Source organism: Lynx rufus, unplaced genomic scaffold (assembly GCF_022079265.1).
Source record: "Lynx rufus isolate CCGP_SWC_20201006 ecotype Redwood Valley unplaced genomic scaffold, mLynRuf1.p SCAF_5, whole genome shotgun sequence".
Lineage (NCBI taxonomy): Eukaryota > Metazoa > Chordata > Mammalia > Carnivora > Felidae > Lynx > Lynx rufus.
Window position 1 is genome coordinate 40863060 of NW_025814867.1, and position 7419 is coordinate 40870478.

General features: G+C 39.1%; 1 pseudogene; it reads left to right on the plus strand.

The window, feature by feature from the left end:
- The first annotated feature begins 4819 nt into the window (after positions 1-4819).
- LOC124527471 (uncharacterized) lies at positions 4820-4907 on the plus strand (annotated as a pseudogene).
- The last annotated feature ends 2512 nt before the right edge of the window (positions 4908-7419 follow it).

Sequence of the window (7419 nt, forward strand, 5' to 3'; positions counted from 1 at the left end):
TTGAGGAGGAGTTACTCTATCTAGGATATTTCTGTATGAAAATTAGTTGGAGCCTTTAAAAACTTCTCATAAATGAAGTTATCACTAGGTCCAATTTAAACAGTTTATGCAAGAAAAATTTATAAAAACTCAGGATTTTAGCTTTTAAAAGGCAATCAGACAAAAAAAATGTCAGATTTTGAGTAACCGCTGAAAAAGCTGGAAGCCGAGTTTTACCTGAGAGACAATTATCTAATTGGAAAAATCTGCCCAAGGGAAATGACTTTCAGAAGGAAAATGGAGCTCCAAAAGAAAAATGTTCTATCAGAGGACCATTGCTTCAGGTTGCATATTTTAAACACTAGAAAGAAAACTTTCATTATTGATAACTTCATGATCAGGGACCTCCCTGCAAGGCATTGCTTAACAGAGTTAAATAAAGAAAGGAACAATGAACCCAGTATTATCACTTGACCGTGATTAAATGCCAGAAAAAATAAAAAGGAATTTTTTGCATGCTGTTAGGGCATTACTGTGTTGGTAAACCTTTGCTGTTGATAAGAGGGTATAATGTTAAAGAATCCATTTTTGGGAACCAGATTGCCTACATTTAATTTTTTTCTCCATCAGTTTCTAATTGGATGTCTAAACTAGACATAGTAATAGCATCAATTTCACAAGTTTGTTATGATGCTTAAACTAACACATGTAGAATGAATGGAATGTGGCCAGATAAAACAACATTAAAAAATTATTTCTTTAAAGAACAATTATGAATTGCTTAAGTATATGTTAGACTTTTAAAAAATGGTTCCTTTATTATCAGCAAGCATCTTTACTGCTGTGTTTTCATATTAATTAATTAAAAAAGGACATATGCCCACTTTAATCAGACTCCCTTAACTCTGATACAATGGAAAAGTGAGACATTTTAAAATATATCTGGCCCAATGAAGAAGGTTAATAGCCAAGACATTTGCAGTAACTCATAAGCATGTATTCTTGAGTGATGTCACGTCCTAAAGCACTTGCTCATCTGCCATTACTTGGGAACAGTAGCTTACGGCAGTCAAAAACCTGAAACATCCACATGGTCATGGTTATGAACCAGGAAATAGGGAATTAAGCAGAATCAGAAAAGCAGATGTTGACTCTTAGTCAGGAGTCAGTACAAGACCTCACAGAAAGATAGAATGACTCATGGTTCTGGGCCTCTTAGAACAATGGCCAATGTGACTAACATGTTAACAAATTAAATGCCTTCTCCAGGGTAGTCAAAAAGAGGTCTTGGATTTCCTAATGGACATTTCAGTAAGCAAGACTGAGGTAAGGCAGAGAGAGATCCCAGAAGACTGAGACATTGGGGATTGTGAAGATTCTTGGGGTGGGAGGGAAGATAGGAAAATAATTCTGTAAAGCTGCCTTATTTACATTTCCATGTCGTCTGACTCTCTAATGTGCCTTGGAATCTAAGTTAGTACCAAGCAAATGAGGAGGAATCCCTGCTCTACAAAAGCTATTAGTTTGCTAGTTAGCTAATAATTGATAGATGAATGGAAAGATAGCTTATAGATAAATAGGTAAATATATATCATTTAACATGCATAGAGATCATCAATTCAAGCATTAAACTCAGTAATAGCTCTGCCTTACTGATTTTCCATGTCACTGTCTCATAATTTGGGGGGAAACTCTCACCTATTATCCGCCTGCAGTGTTTTTGAGTGATCATGAAATGCCAAGCACTACGCTAAAAGACATGTATGCATTGCCAAGAGATTCATGCGCATTCTGCAAATTCAAAGTGTTATTATTATCCCCATAGTATACATGGGAAGACTGAATCTCAGAAGGTAAAAGTTCATCTTCCAAAATCAAACAATTCATACATGCGGATTTGTGATTTCCAACCCAGGTCACCCTGATTCCCTCCTGAGTGCTTAGGCTTTACCAGAAGCTACCCTCAAGTCAAGTCTTGAGATTTTGCAGTGGATGCCACCTGGCCAGCTTCCAGAAACCCACATATGGCACCAATTCAGTAAGAATATCTGGAGTGGAACTCAGACATTTGTAAGTTTTTAAAGTTCCCCAAGTGAGTCCAATGTGTGGCTAAGGTTGAGAACACTCCTCTATTCCATTTAAAATTTCATAGCTTTGAATTTTTTCTTTACCTAAAATTTCCACAGAGAATCACGTGGCCTCCTATTTTCATAAATGAAAAAATATTTTTCTTGAAAATTTGTGTCCAAATGCATGTCTAACTATTCTCAAAACTCTGGAATGCTCCTAGAAAGCCTAATCCAAATGCTTGTTTCCTACTTTCATTTTTAATTAGTTCATTGCTTTTTATCTCACGAATCAGAGTATTTAAATAAGTAAGTTTACAGTGATCAGTAGCATGAATGATTAAGGGTTGAGAATTTGCATCTGGCATGTTAGGTTTGTGTCAGAATTAAGTAGCATAGAAAGGAGTCTCAGAATAATGCCTGCCACATAGTAAAACACTCAATAAGTTTTAGTTATTATCATTGTTATTTTGTGCATGACAGGAGAGTATGTTCCCCTTTGTCAGGTATATATTCACTTAGTGATAAGGATGTAATCATATCTCGTAAGTGCCAACTCTCCCCAAATCTAAAAGGTCACTGTTTGCTCATCAGAACTAGGCACATCACGATCCTGTCACAGGGCTGGCAAACAGAAAACTTACCGCCAAGTTTCTTTTACCTTCGCCGTTGAAGGTGAGCCTCAAATACTTGGTCTGAACCAATTCTGATCTGCCACCATTACTGCCCACCTATTTTGTTGTCTTCGAACAGCACTCCAGCAATTCTGCTCCACTCCCAAGTTGATACTGTAGTAATTAAGATAAGTTCTAGGTCTGGCGTAGCACATGGAGTTTGCTACATGGTCTGGAGCCTCCCCCAGGGTCAGAATGTAGGGGGGACCTTGCAGTGGATACAGTGGTGAGGTTGCAGGCTCTCAACAGTACACACTCAACAGAACTTTGACTCAACTGACACAGTAACATTTGTATCATAACCTTACAAGGGCTTTCAATTTAGTAATGAACACTGTACCATATATTTGGCAGGTAGGCTCCTTTTTTCTGCTGCTATTTTTTTCCCTGTAGATCTCAGCCTAAAGGCTATGGGATTTTTTTTTTTTTAATGAATGACAGACTGTTTTGTATACATCTCTTCTTATCTCTGTGCTGCAGTATATTTTGCTTACGCCATTTATTTTCTTCCTTTTTCTGTTTCTGTCAACATATGCTATTCCATTTCACCTCTGAGAGGTACATCTTTTAAAGATGGCCAAGAAAATTTTAAAAGAGAATGTGAATTGATCGTCATGTACAGAAATGATTAGTTAGCTTTATTTTGAAATTTGAGAACCGTAATCAAAATTCCCATGGAGACAAAGATAGGGATATTCACAGAGGACCTGGTCAAGTTCTAGAGGCCATCCAGAAATTCCCCTTTTTTTTTTTTTTTAATATGTATTTATTTTTGAGAGAGACAGAGACAGAGTGCGAGCAGGGGGCAGAGAGAAAGACACAGAATCGGAAGCAGGTTCCAGGCTCCAAGCTGTCAGCACAGAGCTTGACATAGGGCTCAAACCCATGAACCATGAGATTGTGACCTTAGTTGAAGTCAGATCCTCAACTGACTGAGCCACCCAGGCACCCCAGACATTCTTGAACAGAGAAAGTCTTGAGTCTTGAGTCTACGCAAACAGACAGTGGAGCATAATATCGATACAGGACATTAAAACGGCCAAGTGTACTACATTCTCTCAAAGTTCAGATGCACATAGTAGCTGAGGGATGTCTGATACCATCGCCTCTGTCCAGATGGCCAAGGCCAAGACCAAGGTGGCCTGCTCAGAGCCATGGCAAAAGCCTGTCAGTCTGGGCTCGTCCAGAAGTTTACCAAAGCAAGATGGGGAAAAAAAGCTCCCTGTTACTTGGAAATTAATCACTTGGCATTGGGGATATTTGTCACACATCATAAAAAACAGTACCAAGGAGTAAATTATGTACATTTGGAAAACACGCCAAGCATTAAATTGTGCCTCAGTGTATTAACATGTCTTGGTAACCTTAAACACTTTGCATAATTTCGCAAATTGCCTACATCATACACAGTGAGTGGCTTGACTTGTTTACATATTTAAACAAGAGATTCTCATTCCAGCTTTATATGATATGATAATGTCATCTCCATTGGTATATGTGCATTAACAGTCCTTGCAATTTTATACTTCAGTGCCCATTCTCTGGAGGTACACATTTGTATGATACTGTAAGAGAAAAGACTTAAAATCTTATTATTCTAGTACTCACAGCCAAAATCAGATATTGACCACCGTATCCTAAATCACACCCTATCTGTGGTTTGTACTAGGTGTCATAGGACCCAATATTTTTACATTTCAGAACAAGAGTGGATATGACAGAGTTTTATACTAGGGTGGAGCTGAGCTGTTACCTATTATTCTATAATGCAAGAAATTTAGACCCAAGTCAGAGCTAGAAAAAAATCCCTCTCAGTGTTCTTCAAACACTTCAAATGGTATGGCCTGTTAAAAGGAATCACACAGAACCTCAGTCTCTTCCATTCTAAATGGAATCATATCAAACCTCTTTCCTTCAGAAAATTCTTGTAAGGTTAAAATAATGTGACATAAAGAAACATCAGATAAATTAAATGGAGGTTTATAATAGTAACATTATTGCTGGCTCTAGTAATAAAACAGCTATCTGATATTTTCATGAATGTTTTTTTCTCCAGCTTCATTAAAGAATCTTTAAAGCCATAATTATCTAAATAGTATAATCACTTCTCAGCCTTTTGGCTAAGATCAAGCATAGTATCTAAATAGTATAGCCATTATAATTTATGAAACTTTTGTTTCTAATTTTTTTTTTGAGAGAGTGCATATGTGTGCACGAGTGGGGGAAGGGCAGAGGGAGAGAGAGAATCCCAAGTAGGCTCCCTGCCCAGTAGGGAGCCTCAACCATGCTCTGTTGCACAACCATGAGATCATGACCTGAGCCTAAATCAAGAGTCGACTGCTTAAGCAACTGAGCCACCCCGGCAGCCCTGAAATTATGTTTTATGAAAGGTTTGCCCACCTGATAGATGTTAATTTGCAAGTCATGTTTTTTCACGTGTGCTCAGAGATATGCCTTTATCCCTTACTGTAAACTAAGATCACAAACAATTTCCTACTAAGAGAACATGGTGTCCATGTGGAAACTTGGTCCTAACAACTAGGACCTTATAGTCCTTCAGGGTCTTCTTCTGAAGATGTTATCACATCCACCTTACTGAGGAAGGGACTCAATCATAGAGAGTGGGGACTAGTACCAAATCCCTCAAGTTTCTAATTCAACTGCTTTCAACAGCTCCTCAGGACCTCTCAGATCCACTGCTTCTCTCCCCTTTAGTTTTACACTTGTAATTACATTATTTACGGTCATCAATTAACTTGCCAAAATTTCACCTTCATTGCCACATAAATAAATGGATAAGTAGTCTTTAGTTCTTAACAGAGGCTAATAAAACACTGTCAATTTTTTGCCAGTGGTTTAAGATATTGAGAAGTCTCACTCCACAGATGCCTGATCCATATTTTCTCACTTCTTGGAACTATGTTTCTCTCTCTATGCCAAACAGCAAGCCAGAAAGTGAGCAACTGTGCATGCTATGACTAGTTTTTTTTGTTTTGTTTTGTTTTGTTTAATTAATCTATTTATTTTTGAGACAGAGCTGTCAGCATGGAGCCCAAGGCAGGGCTCAAACTCGCAAACCCTGAGATCATGACCTGAACTCAAATCAAGAGTAAGATGCTTGGGGCGCCTGGGTGGCGCAGTCGGTTAAGCGTCCGACTTCAGCCAGGTCACGATCTCGCGGTCCGTGAGTTTGAGCCCCGCGTCGGGCTCTGGGCTGATGGCTCAGAGCCTGGAGCCTGTTTCTGGTTCTGTGTCTCCCTCTCTCTCTGCCCCTCCCCCGTTCATGCTCTGTCTCTCTCTGTCCCAAAAATAAATAAACGTTGAAAAAAAAAAATTAAAAAAAGAGTAAGATGCTTAACCAACTGAGCCACCCAGGCATCCCATGACCAGCTATTTACCCAGCAGTGTGAACAACACGTTGGAAGTCCCTTTCTGTGCCAATGGCTTTAGCTTGTGCAAATCCCAGTTTCTAGCCTCAGTGTCCTCCCATGGATATGTTAGGGAGGAATCTCTCAAAACAGTTCTAAAGACATTCCAAATCCAAAGTGTTATCTGAATTCTCCTTGATAATCACACTGGATAAATTTGAGCAACAATTTTAAACTTAGCAAACAAAAATGGTTTCTCTTCATAAAATTCAGTGATTAGTCAAATTATAGGGTGAAACAAATAGGATGAGATTTCAGACATTCATTAATTGATTTTAATGTTATTCATTCATTCATTTATTCGTGTGTTCAGTTTGGACAGGAGGCGTAACAAAGTGATTTTTCACTTCTTATTCTATGGCACTTTATTATGATTGGTCTGTACCCAGCCACCTGTTCCTGTTTCCTCATTTTCCCTTAATCCTCCACCCCAAATATCACTCCCCTTCCCTCACAGGCACCCACACTGACAGGTCTTTTTTTAAGTTTATTTATTTTGAGAGAGAGAGAGCGCGCGGGTACACATGAGTAGGGGAGGAGCGGAAAGAAAGGGAGAGAGAATTCCAAGCAGGCTCCGTGCTGACGCAGCACAGAGCCCAACACAAGTCTTCACTCCACAAACCGTGAAATCATGACCTGAGCCGAAATCAAGAGTCCAACCTTTAACTAAACAAGCCACCCAGGCACCCCCCACACTGACACATTTAATGTATGTCCCTCTAAGCTATCATCTGTAAATTAACTTACCTGTATGTATGCCTGTAATACTTATAATTGAAATGCTTATAGTTTACACAAAATGATTGCTCTGCCTTTTTCAACATAATATTTAGATCTTTATTTATTTTAATTTTTTAAAGTTTATTTATTTATTTTGAGAGTGAGAGAGCATGAGTAGGGGAGGGGCAGAGAGAGAGGGAGAGAGAGAGAGAATTCCAAGCAGGCTCTGTCCTGAAAGTGCAATTCGATGTGGGGCTCGAACTCACACACGGTGAGATCATGACCTGAGCCGAAGTTGGATGCTCAACTGACTGAGCCGCCCACGTGCCCCTCTGTTTACATTATAATCTGCAGATCTATACCATTCCTTCTGACCACTGAACAGTATTACAAATGTTTTGTAGTCATTCACATTTTATCACCTACTACTCTGATGTACTTGACGATTTAGGGACCGTGGCGCTATGACTACAACAGGTATACTAAACAGACTTGTCCTCCCTCGGTGGGGATTGGGAATTGGGCAGGGGTTAATGAAAGATGAGAGTAGAG